Genomic DNA, 18,001 nt, shown 5'->3' with positions numbered 1-18,001 from the left:
TAAAATAAGCTTGGAATTTGTCAGGAGAAAAAAAAAATCATCTCTTGCTTATTTGGATTTATCAGTTTGAAACAGATAGAAAAGTTTTGATATCTATTTCGATATAACGTAAACTTAGGCTAAAAAAATCGCATGTAACAAGGAAGTATTTATAATGCAATATGTAATTAAAGATTAGTTATTTTTTCCTGAGAGGAACATATGTTTCTTGATATATTGCAATAATCTCTGCAAAATTTCTTGAAAGTCTGAATATGTTTGACCGCCCATATAAAGGCTTAATGTAGATTTATGTGAGGCAGAGTTGAGCGTAGCGTGAAACAGGGGGCTTTGGTCCCCTATGTGAGAACGGCCGAGTTGAGAGTGGTCGCTATGTTCTTGACATAGCCCAAGACATGGGTTATCAGGAAATGTGAGTTAAAAAGGTAATCAGGCAATGTGAGTTAAAAAGATAGCCGAAAATATCCAGGGGTGGTCCTGGCACCCGGCCTAAAAGGATTACTAAATATTCTAAACACCATGTCAGGATGCCTGAAAACTTTAAATCAATCAATCAATCTAAACACCATGCACACTGAGTCAATTGATCAATGGTGTCAGATACTTATAACAAGATTATGAACATGGAGTTTAATAACCGTCAGGTTTTTCTTCATTAGTTTAGGATAAAAGTCAGATTCTGAAGTACAAACATGTGAACAATTTTCAAAGTACTGTACTACCAACCTGAAGTGCTTAAAATAAATTCCTTAAAAATAACGTCTCCAAAAATTTGAAAAAAAAAAAAATACTCAAAATTAAATTCTTTTAACGATATTCGATGGGAGAAAGCCTGTTTCTCAAATTTGTTAAATATTGGTTTCATCCTATAGCCAACATGAGATACTTTCACGTTGCTTCTGGTCTCCCTGTGGATATATACTGTATATCAGAGAAATCAGTAGGCTAATATCACTCAATATCAAACCAAAGAAAGGAAAATTCCAAAAAAACGATATTTTTAAAATCACTATTGATAGAAAGGCGATCAGAAATAACCAGGGTAATCTATCCAGGTGCCATGTCCCCGACGTGGGCTGTCAATTACCTCCACCTGGTTGTCTCTAGCTCTCAGTATAAATTGTCCAGCTGCTACATTCTCATTTTCATCTTCCAGTCAGCTGTCCAAAAACCAGGGTAATAAAACTAGATAAATAAACACATGTACCGTAAAAAAGAAACGATACAATACGAACTGAAAATGCTAAGCTAAAAAGGGAGAAAAAAATTGCTTACAACCTTGAAATTAAGTTCTTTAAAGCGCACCCATCCCTAGCCCCATTGGTACCATATTCTAGATAGCTTTTGTGCATTTGTTCACGAACTCTAGCCCAAAATTAGTTCTTATCCAAATATAATTCTGTTCTATCTATTGAGATCCTTGGTGTCTTGTTCCTTAAAAATAGCGAGACTTTATTCTTTTTTTTCATGTCGTTTCCCAAATCGCACTATAAAGACGTAGCGCAACAGATTATCGGTAACTAGAGATAATATCAGCTTAGTTAGAAATGGAGTTTGTAATTTTAACACTGAAATGGATAACGCGGAGTCAAGCTGCCAACTAATCATACAGAGTTCCTCTGTAACATGACTGATATGGAATGAACATCTTGGCCCCTAATATTCTTTGACTCTCATTATTCTCTCCCTTTCTCACCCCTTTTCACTCTCCCCCCTCTTGCTCTCACCACCCTCAGACTTTCACCCCTTCTCACTTCCTCACCAACATCTCTCTCTCTCTCTCTCTCTCTCTCTCTCTCTCTCTCTCTGAATGTCATTTAGGCCAGTATAACTCATGTATAGTGTTTTTTCTATTATGAATTTACATCGAACCATATCTGAAAGTACTTTTTCTTTCATCGGTGACTTGAACAAGACTAATGTCGAAATAACCTAATGTAGCTGTTAACGGAAGGAATTGTTTAGCTGCGATACTCCAATAATATAATTTCTACATGATTTTGCGGTTTCATGATATACATATATATATATATATATATATATATATATATATATATATATATATATATATATATATATATATATATATATATTTATATGTGTGTGTGTGTGTGTGTGTGTGTGTGTTTGGTATTTGCAGTGGATATTCGAAACGTCAAATGATAAAACAGAATGAAATATGGCAACTCGATTTGTAAAATATTAATGCTTTCACTAGCAAAAACACCCCTTTGCTGTCTTTGATTCGCTAAGGTTGGAGAGGGCTCCGCCCATTTCGTAGAAGTAGTAAGAAGAGCAACACCTTTTCTGTTTTGTCATGGGAACACTAGAAACATCTGACGAAAGATTTCCCCCGAGTGTCTGCGTTCTTTGGATTCTAACTGTACAACAACCTAGCCAGTCAAAGTACCGAGCAACTCTTTAGCGGTAGCACTTGATAGTTAATCTCTGAACCAGAAAAATATTCTCAAAGGCCAAAACAATCGATCTCTTGGCACCTAATGAAAAAAAAAAAATTACAACATACGTAATTTCGGTAAAGTTTAATTAACCTAATTAAATGTGAATTTGGTTCCTTTGGGTTCGAAAGTAAGAATGGAATCAGTTTCCGAAAGAGCCTCTTTTATCTTATGCATAACAACATTTCTTTCATAAAAATATTGATGAAAGTAATAAGTATCCTAAAGCGTATAATAAACTAACGTACGAAATCTATTTATTTTGAATAAAATCTGAATTTTACCTTCACTGATGATTTATTTCGTTGGCCAGATGAATGATCGACTAAATTATCTGCAAGAAAACAATTTGTTGATCTGCAAAATATCCCACATGAAAATACCGAAATCTTTATGCAGCTACGAAAAACAAATATAGTTCTGCTTATTATTATTATTATTACTATCCAAGCTACAACCCTAGTTGGAAAAGCAAGATGCTATAAGCCCAGGGGCTCCAACAGGGAAAAATAGCCCAGTGAGGAAAGGAAATAAGGAAATAAATAAATGAAGAGAACAAATTAACAATAAATCATTCTAAAATAAGTAACAACGTCAAAACAGACATGTCATATATAAACTATTAACAACAACACAAACAAATATGTCATAAATAAACTATAAAAAGACTCATGTCCGCCTAGTCAACAAAAAAGCATTTGCTCCAACTTTGAACTTTTGAAGTTCTACTGATTCAACCACCCGATTAGGAAGATCATTCCACAACTTGGTCACAGCTGGAATAAAACTTCTAGAGTACTGCGTAGTATTGAGCCTCGTGATGGAGAAGGCCTGGCTATTAGAATTAACTGCCTGCCTAGTATTACGAACAGGATAGAATTGTCCTGGGAGATCTGAATGTAAAGGATGGTCAGAGTTATGAAAAATCTTATGCAACATGCATAATGAACTAATTGAACGACGGTGCCAGAGATTAATATCTAGATCAGGAATGAGAAATTTAATAGACCGTAAGTTTCTGTCCAACAAATTAAGATGAGAATCAGCAGCTGAACACCAGACAGGAGAACAATACTCAAAACAAGGTAGAATGAAAGAATTAAAACACTTCTTCAGAATAGATTGATCACCGAAAATCTTGAAAGTCTTTCTCAATAAGCCTATTTTTTGTGCAACTGAAGAAGACACAGACCTTATATGTTTCTCAAAAGTAAATTTACTGTCGAGAATCACACCTAAAATTTTGAAAGAGTCATACATATTTAAAGAAACATTATCAATACTGAGATCCGGATGTTGAGGAGCCACCGTCCTTGACCTACTTACAATCATACTTTGAGTTTTGTTAGGATTCAACTTCATACCCCATAATTTGCACCATGCACTAATTCTAGCTAAATCTCTATTAAGGGATTCACCAACCCTAGATCTACATTCAGGGGATGGAATTGATGCAAAGAGAGTAGCATCATCTGCATATGCAACAAGCTTGTTTTCTAGGCCAAACCACATGTCATGTGTATATAGTATGAAAAGTAATGGGCCAAGAACACTACCCTGTGGAACAACGGATATCACATTCCTATAATCACTATGGTGCCCATCAACAACAACTCTAACTCTTTGAGATCTATTACTTAAAAAATCAATAATAATGCTAAGAAACGACCCACCCACTCCCAACTGTTTGAGTTTGAAAACAAGGGCCTCATGATTAACACGGTCAAAGGCAGCACTAAAATCAAGGCCAATCATACGAACTTCCCGACCACAATCAAGGGATTTCTGTACAGCATTGGAGATTGTAAGAAGGGCATCACATGCTCCAAGGCCTTTACGAAAACCAAATTGCAAACTAGGGAGTAGATGATTACCTTCAGCAAACCTATTAAGACGTTTTGCCAGAAGACGTTCAAAAACTTTAGATAATATGGGAGTTATGGAAATTGGGCGGTAATCAGTGGGACTTGAGCTACCACGAACACATTTACATAGAGGAGTAACATTACCAATTCTCCAACTAGTGCTAAAAGCTCCTCTTCTTGCTAACTTGCGCAAAATAACAGATAACTTTGGAGCTAAGAAATCTGCTGTCTTTATAAAAAACAAAGGAAAAATACCATTTGGGTCTACACCTCCATAAGCATCAAGGTCCACCAACAGAGCTTTAATCTCACGAGATCGAAAAGCTAAACTAGTTAGTTTAGCCTCAGGAAAACAGGAATGAGGAAATTCAAGTTTTTCATTACTCTGTTTACTGTCAAAAACATCAGCCAAAAGGGTTGCCTTTTCCTTTGGACAGTGAGTGACTGAGCCATCTGGTTTAAGTAAAGGAGGAACTGTTGCATCGACACCAAAGAGTGCAGATTTAAGGGTAGACCACCATTTATGTTCCTGAGTTGTACCAGAAAGTGTTTCTTTTATGGTTAAATTGTACTCCTTTTCAGTTGAGGCATAAACTCTCTGAGCAAAAGCTCGAAGCTGAGTATAGTTGTTCCAGGTCAAATCTGATCTGTTACCCTTCCAAAGTTGATAGGCCTCCTGCTTCTCCAAAAAAGTACGTCTACAATCATCATTAAACCACGGTTTGTCCTTCACTCGGTACCTTAGCACACGAGAAGGGATACGCCTATCAATTATGTTGACTAGATTCTCATTCAAAGGGACAACAGGATCTACACTATTATATAATTGTGACCAATTCAAGCACAAAAGATCATGTAAAATCCCATTCCAGTCTGCTTGGGATTTCATATAAATTTTACAAGAATATGATATATCAGGGACAGGCTGCTCAGTCTTCACTAATAATGAAATCAAGGCATGATCAGATGTCCCGACTGGAGAACCAACCTTACTAGTTATAACGCCAGGGGAGTCAGTGTATACGAGGTCCAAGCAATTACCAGACCTGTGAGTAGGTTCATTTATGATTTGCTCACAGCCTGATTCAGAGGCAAAGTCTAAAGCTCTTAAGCCATGGCGATCGGTAGGAGAGATAGAACTTAACCACTCCCTATGGTGAGCATTAAAATCACCAACAAAGACAAAAGAAGCCTTTCTATCATCTTCTTGTATCTTAGCCATAATGGTAAGAAGACAATCGAAGATAGAATCATCCATATCTGGATTCCGGTAGATCGAACACAAATAAAAGTTGTTATGCCTGCCACAAACTTTTATTACCTGAATCTCATGACATCCACATTGATAGCAGGACTTATGAGAAGCAGGGTACTCGGTCCTAATATACACCGCCATTCCCCTGGCCCTAGGGATGGCATCACGTTTCAACATTATTGGCTTCTTAAAACCAGTTATAAGGAGCTCAGATGAGTGCCTCATATTAGAAACCAAAGTTTCTGAGCACAAAAGAATATCATACTGTCTGGACGCAACTGTAAGGTCTTGGATATTTGCATGAAGACCACGAATATTGCAATACAGAAGACGACATTGACGAAATCTAGGACGCACTGGTCCCGGATTTCGCTCAATGTCTCCAGACAGCATAAGAATTAATAGAAATAAAAAAGAGACATCATACTTAAAAACTAGATTAACAAGAATTATAACAAAAACAATACGTACAGAATTATAAACAAAGTGATTGATGATACCCATAGACTATAGTAAAAAGTCGGAAAAACTGGTCAACATGGAGGAGCCGATACACCATGCAAGGCTAAATACCCTCCAGGATAGCCACTTCAACTGAAGGGAGGACAGTAAGGATGGTTTTGAGAAGAAAAAGAATCAGAAAAAGGAAAAGACAACCTCTTGATAAACCACCAGGCATCCATGGCCCTTCTATTAAGCCTGCCCAACACACCATTTCAAAAAAACAAGAGGAAGAAAAAAAAAAGAAAAAAAAATAAGATAGAATAGTGTGCCTGAGTGTACCCTCAAGCAAGAGAACTCCAACCCAAGACAGTGGAAGACCATGGTACAGAGGCTATGGCACTACCCAAGACTAAAGAACAGTGGTTTAATTTTGGAGTGTCCTTCTCCTAGAAGAGCTGCTTACCACAGCTAAAGAGTCTCTTCTACCCCTACCAAGAGGAAAGTACACTGAACAAATTGCAATACAGTAATTAACCCCTTGGGGGAAGAAGTGTTAAGTATCTCATTGTTGTCAGGTGTATGAGGAAAGACGAGAATATGTAAAGAATAGGCCAAACTATTCTGTGTAAGTGTAGGCAAAGAAAAAATAAGCCGTGACCAGAGAGAGGGATCCAATGCATTACTGTCTGGCCAGTCAAAGGATCCAATACCTCTCTAGTGGTAGTATCTCAACGGGCGGCTGGTGCCCTGGCCAACCTACTACATGAGAATTAGTAATTACAACAAATGAATAATCATGAAGTTGATGTAATGTTAATATTAAGCTATCATCATCATCATCATCTCCTCCTACGCCTATTGACGCAAAGGGCCTCGGTTATATTTTGCAAGTCGTCTTTATTTTGAGATTTTGAATCAATACTTCTCCGTTCAGCATCTCCTACTTTACGCTTCCTAGTCCTCAGCCATGTAGGCCTGGGTCTTTCAACCTATTCTAGTGCCTTGTGGAGCCCAGTTGAAAGTTTGGGGAACTAATCTCTCTTGGGGTTTGGGGAACTAATCTCTCTTGGGGAATGCGAAGAGCATTCCCAAACCATCTCCATCTATCCCACATCATGACCTCATCCACATGTGGCACTCGAGTAATCTCTCTTATAGTTTCATTTCTAATCCTGCCCTGCCATTTAACTCCAAATATTCTTCTGAGGGCTTTATTCTAAAATCTACATAATCTGTTGCTTGTCGTTTCATTGTTATAACAAGATTCATGTCCGTACAGTAACACCGATCTAAGCTGATATATAGCCTGATCTTTATATGTAATTTCAGGCGATTTGATTTCAAAATTTTACTTAACAAAGCCATTGTCTGATTTGCTTTGCTTACATTAATCAACTAAGAGGCATAATGACTGTACATGACTGGAGGATAATCAAGAAAAATTAAGGAAAGCCTTCCAGCAAAAGACTCTATAGATTTATGGGTAGTAAGATGGCCACGATACCAGCCATCCGTTGAGATACAACCACTAGAGAGCTATTGGGTGCTTTGACTGGCCAGACAGTACTATATTAGATCACTCTCTCTGGTTACGGCTCATTGTTTCTTTGCCTACACTTACACCGAATAGTCTGGCCTATTCTTTCCACATCCTCCTCTGTCCTCATACACCTGACAACACTGAAATTAACAAACAATTCTTTTTCGTTCAAGGGGTTAACTACTGCAATGTAATTGTTCAAAGACTATTTTCCTCTTGGCAAGGGCAGAAGAGACTCTTTAGCTATGTTAATCAGCTCTTTTAGGAGAGAGATGCTCCAAAATCAAACCATTGTTCTCTAGTCATGGGTAGTGCCATTCCCTCTGTACCATGGCCTTCCGCTCTCTTGGATTAGAATTCTGTCGATTGAGGGTACACTCGGGCACGCTGTTCTATCTTATTTCTCTTCCTCTTGTTTTTCATGTTTTTATAGGTTATATACGAAAGATCAAGATCTAATTTAATGTTCTTACTGTTCTTAAAATATTCTATTTTGTTTATTACTTCTCTTGTAGTTTATGTCCTTGCTTCCATTTCTCACTGGACAATTTTTTCCCTGTTGGAGCCCTTGGGCTTATAGCATTTTGCTTTTCCAAAAAGGGTTACAGCTTAGCTTGTAGTAATAATAATAAACGCAGTGATGACAAGAAACACCATATTCACTTCATCAAATCTCAACATAAAAAAAATGTATGTAAGTTTGACTGATATTACACATTTTTTAAATACTCTCTCTCTCTCTCTCTCTCTCTCTCTCTCTCTCTCTCTCTCTCTCTCTCTCTCTCTCTCTCTCTCTCTCTCTCTCTCTTGTTGCTTAGAATAATCCCGTAAACCTAATACTGTAAGAAGATAAAAACAAAATTACTCTTCAATATGGAGATATAAAATTGGATAATATGGTCATAAAAATACCATGAATAAAATGATAGTACAAGGAAAAATTTTGAATCATTAAAAGAGCATTTTTTTTCATTATGCTGAAATGTAGTAAATCAACAGACCTATATCTATTTACAACGAAAACCAAAGTAGTAGCTATAATACACAATATATAAATATCTTCCATTACACAAAATGATACTTATTAAATCAGAATTAGTTTTCAAATGTTAAATCTTAATGTATAAGCAATGCAATCTGGATTCTATTGTAAACGGACAATATCTACATTAAAAGGAACACAGTTTATCACCTTTTCTTTGCTGTTAAAGGCATTTCATTTTTGGCACCTGTGAGACTTAGTCTAACGCCAGTTCCGAAAATGATTATTTATGGCCGCAGTGAGATATCATATGGAAAGAAGCACGGCGTGACAAAGTTCACAGGATTGATGAGACCATATAAAATAAAAGAGATAATTGGAAACCACAAGCTCCCATGAAGACTGAGTACTTCACCCTATAAAAGATCAAATAACACTCAATAAAAAATTGCTCCTTTCCCATCCAAAACTTGATAATTGATGTCAGTCACGAGTCCTGTTGTCATCTTCAGTCGAGGTGTCGTAAAAATCACCACATGCTAATTCCTACTGAAATAAGTGGGAAAACAAACAAACCGAATCCCAGCAGCAGAGGGCATCTTTAGCCTAAACTTGACTTAATTAGGAAGCCATCAAGTTCAACCTCATTATAACTTTCCAATGAATAAGTCCTAAATAGAAAGGTTCTCATACATCACTTTATAAAACAAATTTACTAAACCTATTATACATAAGAAATATGTGACATAAATTTTCCTGAAAATTCTAAATAAAGGAACGCGTAAATTATAAAGCTTCTGAGTATAAAGTTTTCTATTGATAATCCTTCAAAACCGACAAGTTCTTTATAATTGAAATTTCGCAAAAGTTCAAGGTAAACAAATTTACAAAACCTATAACAAAATAAAAAATATATATTTTAGGCATTAATCGGTTTCCGTAACAAGAGGCATTTTATAAATCAACAAATATCTTATATCGCATAAGACAAATCAACAACTACCAGAGAGATGCCATTTCTTTTATTCGGTAAATTTATTGAGAGAGAGAGAGAGAGAGAGAGAGAGAGAGAGAGAGAGAGAGAGAGAGAGAGAGAGAGGGGGGGGGGACAACGTTCCTTTGCATTAGGCAATCCGTCCAACCACGAATAAGCCGTGACGAAATCACTTAATTTGGTTTCGCGATATTAAATCTGTATAAGAGTCTCCGGAGACGTCGACAGCTTATTAGATGCACTGCACAATGATTATTAGATTACGCGATGATCAATTGAGATGCGTTGTGGGTTATTGATAAATTTCCTGGGTGCGCTGGGGTCGTCGTGGCCGAGTTCACAGGTCACGACTTTATGTTTAGGTACGTGTGTGGGAGACAATACGTCACAATCAATCATAATAGTTTTCACCGACATATTATTATTATTATTATTATTATTATTATTATTATTATTATTATTATTATTATTATTATTATTAATATTATTATTATTATTATTATTATTATTATTATTATTATTATTATTATTATTATTATCATGTCTAAAAAGCATTCACTCTTATGAAAGGAGTCTAAAGAAATTAACATTACTTTATTAATGAGAGAATATTCGTACGTGACCTTCACATTCGCAACCAATACACACGATATGTTGACCATTAGAACGAGGACCAAATAAAACTTTTCCATTGATAACATTGCCAATTAAGAAAATATAAATCGGTAGGTCAAGACAAGTATATAACTAAATCCAGAAACAATTGACTAGCGATAACTCTGGGAATAAAGTCGTTCATCTCTCTTCCCTTTCTTCCATTTTCAATATATGGAAACCGTAGACGGCGTAATTTGCTAAATCTGCAGAAGGCCTCTCGGGAAAAATGAAAAATCCTACAGTGAACATCATGCCTTTCGGTACATGTCACAGGCCGCTTCGGAGGCAATCTGGAAACCCTGCAATTTAGCAGGTATAAGAAAAATATTGCTCACCAAAATGGCATAGTAATGTTAATTAAGTTACAAAATTCCTTTGTGGATAATATAGAGTACCGAACGAATGAAATGCATCATATTCTTAAAGTTATAAGAGAAACACCTAGTTTGTAAAACCCTGTTGCTACCTTGAGAAGTTGCCATATGTTTCCATAAATAGCCGTGATGGTACACAGAAATTCACACAGCCAACTGTACCTACTTCGGTAAGCCCAATGTCTATAGACCCTGGTTACGTCTGTGCATACTTCACTCGTGGGGAAATTACTAGTTCTATCTCCTTTTTTCTTCTTCCTTTCCTCTGCCTATCTGCTTGAATGAGGACAAGCACGTCTCTTCACTGTCTTCTTGTCTTCAAACATCCTTTCATCGATTAGGTGTCAGCACCTGTCTTTTCTCGTCAAGTTAGTTCTATGTTCAATCTCGTCGGTCCAACTGTCAACGGAAGTAACCAGAAACAAGTTCTGACAAACGTTACCTCGAAGCTGTGTCAATACGTGTAATGAGGAGCAAAAGAGAAGAGAAGACTGCTGATGAATCCACTTCGAAAGAGGGAGGAAGTAGGAGAAGGGAAGAAGGGGGGAGGTAGATGGAAGGAAAAGGGGCATAGATAAAGGTGGAAGGAGGAGAGATAAAGATGGAATGGGGAGATATGGACGAAGTGGGAGAGATTATTATTATTATTATTATTATTGTTATTATTATTATTATTATTATTATTATTATTATTATTATTATTATTATTATTATTATTATTAGCTAAGTAAAAAAGAAAATTGGAAAAGCAAGATGCTATAAGCAGAAGGGATCCAAAAAGGAAAAATAATTCAGTGAGTTAAAGAATAAATAAACGATATGAGAAGTAATGATCAATTAAAATAAAATATTTTAAAAACAGTAACAACATTAAAACAGATATTTCATATATAAACTATAAAAAGACATAGGAAGATCATTCCACAACTTGGTTACGGCTGGAATAAAAACTTCTAGAATACTGTATAGTATTGAGCCTTATGATGGAGAAGGCCTGGCTATTATAATTAACTGCATGGCTAGTATTACGAACAGGATGGAACACTCCGGGAAGATCTGAATGTAAAGGATGGTCAGAATTATAAAAAATCGTATGCAACATGCATAATGAACTAATTGAACGACGTTGCCAGAAATTAATTAATATCTAGATTAAGAATGCGAAATTTAAGAGACCAAAAGTTCCTGTCCAACAAATTAAGACGGGAATCAGCATCTGAAGACCAGAAACGAGAACAATACTCGAAACAAGGTAGAATGAAAGAATTAAAATACTTCTTCAAAATAGATTGATCACCGAAAATCGTAAAAGCCTATCTCAATAAGCCAATCTTAGTGTAACTGAAGAACAGACAGACCTAATGTGTTTCTCAAAAATAAATTCGCTGTCAAGAATCATACGTAAAATTTTAAAAGAGTTATAGAGAATTAAAAAAAAAAAACATTATCAATGCTGAGATCCGGATGTTGAGGAGCCACTGTCCTTGATCGAACACAAATAGAAGTTGTTATGCCTGCCACATACTTCTATTACCTGAATCTCATGACATCCAAATTCATAACAGAACTTATGAGAAGCAGGGTACTCAGCCCTAATATACACCGCCATTCCCCTGGTCCAAGGAATGGCATCCCGTTTTGAAATTATTGGCTTCTTAAAACCAGTTATAAGGAGCTCAGATGAGTGCCTCATATTATAAACCAAAGTTTTTGAGTACAAGAGAATATCATACGTCTGGATGTAACTGCAAGGTCTTAAATATTTGCATGACGACCAAAAATATTGCAATAGAGTAAACGACATTGACGAAATCTAGGATGAACTGGACCCGGATTTTGCTCAATGTCTCCAGAGAGCATAAGAATTAATGGTAATAAAAAATATACATCATGCCTAAAAACTAAATTAACAAGAATAATAACAAAAAACAATATATATAGAAATATAAATAACGTGATTGTTCAAACCCATAACCTACAGCAAAAGAGTCGGAAAAACTGGTCAACATGGAGAAGCCGATACACCATGCAAGGCTGAATACCCATAAGGATAACCACTTCAACTGAAGGGAGGACAGTAAGGATGGTTTTGAAACGAAAAAGAAAAAAAATAAGGAAAAGACAACCTCTTGATAAACCACCAGGCATCCAGGGACCTTATATTAAGCTTGCCCAATACACATTTTCACAAAAAAGGAAGAAAAAATAAGAGAGAGTAGTGTACCCGAGTGTACCCTCAAGCAAGAAGACTGTAACACAAGAAAGTGGAAGAGATGAAGGTAATAGGGGGAGAGATGGAGTAGGAAGGGGGGAAACCATGGATAAAGGGGAAGAGATGAAGGTAGAGGGGAAGAAGATGGAGGAGGAAGGGGGAAAACCCAGGTTGAAGGAGTAGAGATGAAGTTAGAATGGGTAGAGATAGAGGAGGATGGGAGAGAGATGGAAATGATACAAAAGAAATGATGGTGGAAGGGGGGGATATGAAGGAGGAAGAAGGAGAATGAAGGTTGAAGGTAGTGATGAAGGTAAAATGGGGAGAGAAGGAGGAGGGAGGGGGAAAAGCAAGGATAAGGGGGAGAGATAAAGGTAGAAGGCAAAGAGATGGAGGAAGAAGGGGGAAAACAACATTGATGGAGTAGAGATGAAGTTAGAATGAGGAGAGATGGAGGAGGAAGGGGGAGATATGGAAAGGATAAAAGAGAAATGATGGTAGAAGGGGGGATAGAAAGGAAGAAGAAGGAGAATGAAGGTTGAAAGTGGAGAGATGAAGGTAAAAGCGGGAGAGATAGAAGAGGGGAAAAGCAAGGATAAAGGAGTAGAGATGAAGCTAGAATGGGGAGAGATGGATAGGATAAAGGAGAAATAATGGTGGAAGGGGGGATATGGAATAAGAAGTAGAATGAAGGTTGAGGGTAGTGATAAAGGTAACAGGGGGTGACATGGAGGAGGAAGGTGGAAAAGCGAGGTTAAAGAGGGGAAAATGAAGGTAGAAGGGGAGCCATGGAGGAGAAAGGGGAAAAACTAAGTTGAAGGGGGAGAGAGGGAGGCGGAAGAGGAGGAAGGGGGGAAACGAGGTTAAAGGGTGGAGAAATGAAGGTAGAAGGGAGACAGGAGGAGAAAGGAGGTAAACGAGGTTAAAGGGGGAGAAATGGAGGTAGAAGGGGGGGAGATGGAGAAGGAATAAGGAAAACAAGGTTGAAAGGGAGAGATGAAGGTAGAAGGGGGAGAGATGGAGGAGAAGGGAGAGAGAAGGAAGGGAAAACAGAAAAATGATGGTTGTACAGGGGATATGGAGGTGGACGAAGGAGAATGAAGGTTGAAGGTAGTGATGAAGGTAAAATTGGGAGACATGGAGGAGGAAGGTGGAAAAGCGACGTTAAAGAAGGGGGAAATGGAGATAGAAGGGGAGGTATGGAAGAGAAAGGGGGAAACTAGGTTGAAGGGGGAGAGATGGAGGAGGAAGGGGGAAAACGAGGGTAAAGGTGGGAGAAATTATTGTAGAAGAGGGAGAGATAGAGGAGGAAAGAGGAATGAAAGTTGAAGGTGGAGAGATGAAGGTAAAAGGGGGAGAGGTGGAGGAGGAAGGAAGAAAAACGAAACAAAGGGCGGTGGGGAGAAATGAAGGTAGAAGGGAGAAGATAGAGGTTGAAGAGATAGAGATGAAGGTGGAAGGTAGAGAATAAAGAGGGAAGGGGAAGAGATGGAGGTTGATGGGGTAGAGATGAAGATGAAAGGGGGAGAATGAAGAAAGAAGGGGAAATGATGAAGGTTAAAGGTGGAGACATGAATGTAAAAGGGGGAGAGATGGAGGAAGAAGTTGAAAAGCGAGGTTAAAGGGGGAAGGACAAAGTTAGAAGGAGGAGAGTTGAAGGAGGAAGGGGAAAACGAGGTTGAAGAAGTAGAGATGAAGGAAGAAGGGGGATAAATGGAGGTTAAAGAGGAGAGATGAATGCAGAAGGGGGAGAGAGGGGAAATGAGGTTGAAGGAGTAGAGAAGAAGGTAGAAAGGGGAGAATAAAGAAGGAAGGGGGAGAGATGAAGATTGAAGGTAGAGAGAGGAAGGTAAAACGGAGAGATGGAGGAGGAAGGAGGAGAAGCAACATTAAAGGGGGGAGAAATGAAGGTAGAATGGGGAGATATGGAGTAGGAAGGGGCAAAAACAAAGTTGAAGGAGTGAAGATGAAGGTAAAAGGGGGAGAGATGGAAGATGAAGGGGGAAAACAAGGTTGAAGGGGGGGAGGAGAAATGAAGGTAAAAGCGGGAGATATTGAGGAGGAAGGGGAAAAACAAGGTCGAAGGAGTAGAAATAAAGGTAGAACGGGGAGAGATGAAGGTGGAAAGGAAGGAATAAAGAAAAAAGGGGGAGAGATAAAGATTGAAGGTAGAGAGATGAAGGTAATAGAGAGAAAGATGGAGGAGGAAGGGGGAAAAGTGAAGTTAAAGAGGGAGAAATGAAGGTAGAAGGGTAAGAGATGGAGGAGGAAAGGAGAAATGCGAGGTTAAAGGGGAGAGAAATGAAGGTAGAAAGGGGAGAGATTTACGAAGAAGGGAAAAAAGCGAGGTTAAAGGGGGAAGATATGAAGGTAGTAGGGTGAGAGATGGAGGAGGAAAGGGGAAATGTGAGGTTAAAGGGGAGAGAAATGAAGGTAGAAGGGTACGAGATGGAGGAGGAAAGGGGAAATGCGAGGTTAAAGGTGAGAGAAATGAAGGTAGATGGGTGAGAGATGGAGGAGGAAAGGAGAATGCGAGGTTAAAGGGGGGAGAAATGAAGGTAGAAGGGTGAGAGATGGAGGAGGAAAGGAGAATGCGAGGTTAAAGGGGGGAGAAATGAAGGTAGAAGGGTGAGAGATGGAGGAGGAAAGGGGAAATGCGAGGTTAAAGGGGGGAGAAATGAAGGTAGAAAGGGGAGAGATTTAGGAAGAAAGGGGAAAAGCGAGGTTAAAGGGGGAAGAAATGAAGGTGGAAGGGTGAGAAATGGAGGAGGAAAGGGGATATGCGTGGTCAAAGGGTAGAGAAATGAAGGTAGAAGCGTGAGAGATGGAGGAGGAAAGGGGAAATGCGTGGTTAAAGGGGTGTGAAATGAAAGTAGATGGGTGAGAGATGAAGGAGGAAAGGGGAAATGCGAGATTAAAGGTGAGAAATGAAGGTAGAAAGAGGGGAGATGGAGGAGGAAAGGGGAAATATGAGGTTAAAAGGGAGGAGAAATGAAGGTAGAAAGGGGAGGGATTTAGGAAGAAGGGGGAAAAGCGAGGTTAAAGGGGAAGAAATGAAGGTGGAAGGGTGAGAGATGGAGGAGGAAAGGGGAAATGCGTGGTTAAAGGGGTGTGAAATGAAAGTAGATGGGTGAGAGATGAAGGAGGAAAGGGGAAATGCGAGATTAAAGGTGAGAAATGAAGGTAGAAAGAGGGGAGATGGAGGAGGAAAGGGGAAATATGAGGTTAAAAGGGAGGAGAAATGAAGGTAGAAAGGGGAGAGATTTAGGAAGAAAGGGGAAAAGCGAGGTCAAAGGGTAGAGAAATGAAGGTAGAAGCGTGAGAGATGGAGGAGGAAAGGGGAAATGCGTGGTTAAAGGGGTGTGAAATGAAAGTAGATGGGTGAGAGATGAAGGAGGAAAGGGGAAATGCGAGATTAAAGGTGAGAAATGAAGGTAGAAAGAGGGGAGATGGAGGAGGAAAGGGGAAATATGAGGTTAAAAGGGAGGAGAAATGAAGGTAGAAAGGGGAGAGATTTAGGAAGAAAGGGGAAAAGCGAGGTCAAAGGGTAGAGAAATGAAGGTAGAAGCGTGAGAGATGGAGGAGGAAAGGGGAAATGCGTGGTTAAAGGGGTGTGAAATGAAAGTAGATGGGTGAGAGATGAAGGAGGAAAGGGGAAATGCGAGATTAAAGGTGAGAAATGAAGGTAGAAAGAGGGGAGATGGAGGAGGAAAGGGGAAATATGAGGTTAAAAGGGAGGAGAAATGAAGGTAGAAAGGGGAGAGATTTAGGAAGAAAGGGGAAAAGCGAGGTCAAAGGGTAGAGAAATGAAGGTAGAAGCGTGAGAGATGGAGGAGGAAAGGGGAAATGCGTGGTTAAAGGGGTGTGAAATGAAAGTAGATGGGTGAGAGATGAAGGAGGAAAGGGGAAATGCGAGATTAAAGGTGAGAAATGAAGGTAGAAAGAGGGGAGATGGAGGAGGAAAGGGGAAATATGAGGTTAAAAGGGAGGAGAAATGAAGGTAGAAAGGGGAGAGATTTAGGAAGAAAGGGGAAAAGCGAGGTCAAAGGGTAGAGAAATGAAGGTAGAAGCGTGAGAGATGGAGGAGGAAAGGGGAAATGCGTGGTTAAAGGGGTGTGAAATGAAAGTAGATGGGTGAGAGATGAAGGAGGAAAGGGGAAATGCGAGATTAAAGGTGAGAAATGAAGGTAGAAAGAGGGGAGATGGAGGAGGAAAGGGGAAATATGAGGTTAAAAGGGAGGAGAAATGAAGGTAGAAAGGGGAGGGATTTAGGAAGAAGGGGGAAAAGCGAGGTTAAAGGGGAAGAAATGAAGGTGGAAGGGTGAGAGATGGAGGAGGAAAGGGGTTATGCGTGGTTAAAGGGGAGAGAAATGAAGGTAGAAGGGTGAGAGATGGAGGAGGAAAGGAGAAATGCGAGATTAAAGTGGGAGAAATGAAAGTAGAAGGAGGGGAGATGGAGGAGAAAAGGGGAAATGTGAGGTTAAAAGGGGGGGAGAAATGAAGGTAGAAGAGGGTGATATGGATGAGGAATGTGGAAAATGAGGTCGGAGGGGGGAGAAATGAAGGTAGAAGGGGGAGATATGGAGTAAGAAGGGGGAAAAGCGAGGTTATAGGGGGCAGAAATACAAGAGGGAGAGATGGACGAGGAATGGGGAAAACGAGGTTGACGGGGGGAAAATGGAGGTCCAATGGGGAAAAAATGTAGGAGGAAGGAGGAAAAGCGGGTTTAAAGGGGGCGAAAATGAAGGTAGAAAGCGGACAGATAAAGAGATGTAGGAGGAAGAGGGAAAAGCAAGGTTTAAGGGGGCGAAATGAAGGTAGAAGCCGGAGAGATGGAGGAGGAAGGGGGAAACATGGTTAAAGAGGGAAAAAATGAAGATTGAAGGGAGAGAGATGGAGGATTAAGGAGGGAAACGAGGTTAAGGAGGGGAGAAATGAAAGTAAAAGGTTGAAAGATGTAGTAGGAGGAAGTGAGACACCAAGGTTAAAGGGGAGAGAAATGAAGATAAAAGGGAGATAGATGGACGGGGGAGAAGCAAAGTTAAAAGGGGGAGTAATGAAGGTAGAAAGAGGAGAGATGGAGGAGTAAGGGGAAAACTGGGTTAAAGGGGAGAGAAATGGAGGTAAAAGGTGGAGAGATGAAGGTTGAAGGGGGGAAAAGATGTTAAAGGGGGAAGAAATGAAGATAGAAGGATGAGAGGCGGAGGAGTAAGGGGGAA

The sequence above is a fragment of the Palaemon carinicauda genome, chromosome 3 (genome assembly GCF_036898095.1).
Source record: "Palaemon carinicauda isolate YSFRI2023 chromosome 3, ASM3689809v2, whole genome shotgun sequence".
Lineage (NCBI taxonomy): Eukaryota > Metazoa > Arthropoda > Malacostraca > Decapoda > Palaemonidae > Palaemon > Palaemon carinicauda.
This window is presented reverse-complemented; position numbering follows the sequence as displayed.